Consider the following 1,657-nt stretch of genomic DNA (forward strand, 5'->3'; position numbering starts at 1 on the left):
AGCAAATGGTTAGTAGATAACAAACTATCGTTACACCTCGGAAAACGGAAGCCATACTCTTTGGCACGAAACATAAACTGAGAAGGGTAAATATTTTAATGTCCGGTGTAATGAGGAACCCATCACTTCAGTTTCCTCAGTAAAATATCTGGGAATCCCCTTTGACCCATGCATGTCAGGAGAACTGATAGGGAACAGTGTAGTAAAGAAAGTGAATGCCAGACTGATGTTCCTCTACAGACAAGCACAGTGTCTATTTACTGAGGCTCGCAGGACACTATAGCCTTTATACAGTGTCATAAGAACTACGCTTGCTCTTCATGGTACTCTGCCTTAACGAAAAAAACTGAAAGATAGACTACAAATCACCCAGAACATAATGGTAAGAATCATCCTGGACTGGGTCCATGAGAACATGTAGGCCAGGATGAATTGCAACAATTGGATATGCTGAATGTTGAAGACAGAGTAAAACAACTAAAGTTAAATCAGGTTTATAAAATTGCTCACAAACAGTGTCCTGAATACGTATCTTGCTACCAGTTTTGTTAATCCTAGGAACCGGAGCAATCATAGTACTAGGGGGAGTGAGCACAACTTTGTAGTACTCACAGTCAGTGGCCAGGCTTCAAACGCCTTTTATTGTAAAGCAATAAAGGAATGGAACATACTGCCTGCACATATCACAGCCAGTCATAGTATGAGCCAGTTCAAGAAGAGAGCCAAAAGGTACCTAATGAATGTAGCGACAGAAAGGGAGGAGAATGATTTTTTTATTTTTTAGCTAACTCTCGTGTAAATATAAATAACTCATTTTACCTTATTCCTAGTATATCTGTATATCTCCTTTACAGTATAATAATAAGATATTATCTCCTTTATAGTATAATAATAAGGTATTAAAAGGACCCCAATGAAAATAAGTCACTGCCTGACTTATTTGGGTAATCCCAGGTTCTCTACACATATGCTGCTTTGTATGATAATCTATGTAACTGTGTTTGTGTATACCTGAAACTTACTTACACAAGAGAACTCAGTAGAGCTTAGAGAGAACAATTAATATGAGTATGGTGTGTGACAGAGCATATATTTTAATTACCAAATTGTGGCCAACGTCACACCATCACGTTTTTTATGAATGTGTACGTATTTGGTAGTCATAAAGAGGTTAGCCGTCACCAGATGGAGCTTCTAATGTTTACATCTTGGAACATCAAGTGTTATATTCACAGGCGTTTGATTTTGTCAGCCTGAGTGCCCGTGCTGGTTTAGCTACCAAGCCTCCACCTTGGCCAGTTGCGATCAAGGGCATGCACACCGACAGGGGTATGTTTCTCAGCGTATACACAGAGTTAACTTAAATTTCATGGTGTCACGTGACCTGGTAGGCAACAGTCGCCCCACACGCTGAGTGTCCGTAGTTCGATCCCGAGCGAGGGTGGAAACATTGGGCGTGTTTCCTTACACCTGCTGTCCCGTTCGCCTAGCAAGCAAGTAGGTACCCGTGTGTTAGTCGACTGGTGTGGGTTGCATCCTGGGGGAAAAATTGAGGAACCCAATGGAAATAAGACAGACAGTCTTCGATGACGTACTGACTTTCTTGGGTTATCCTGGGTGGCTAACCCTCCGGGGTAAAAAATTTTATCCTTATTTT

The 1,657-nt window shown here is 41.1% G+C and overlaps 1 long non-coding RNA gene across 1 annotated transcript in view; it reads left to right on the top strand.

Annotated features, from left to right (window-relative positions):
* Window positions 1-1,286: 1,286 nt before the first annotated feature.
* Window positions 1,287-1,657, top strand: part of LOC138853300 (uncharacterized) — a 46,001-nt gene continuing 45,630 nt past the window's right edge. Inside the window, exon 1 of the long non-coding RNA XR_011392507.1 lies at window positions 1,287-1,497. This is a non-coding gene — a long non-coding RNA (uncharacterized lncRNA). The remainder of the gene's footprint in view (window positions 1,498-1,657) is intronic.

This window comes from Cherax quadricarinatus, chromosome 27 (genome assembly GCF_038502225.1).
Source record: "Cherax quadricarinatus isolate ZL_2023a chromosome 27, ASM3850222v1, whole genome shotgun sequence".
NCBI classification, from domain to species: Eukaryota; Metazoa; Arthropoda; class Malacostraca; order Decapoda; family Parastacidae; genus Cherax; species Cherax quadricarinatus.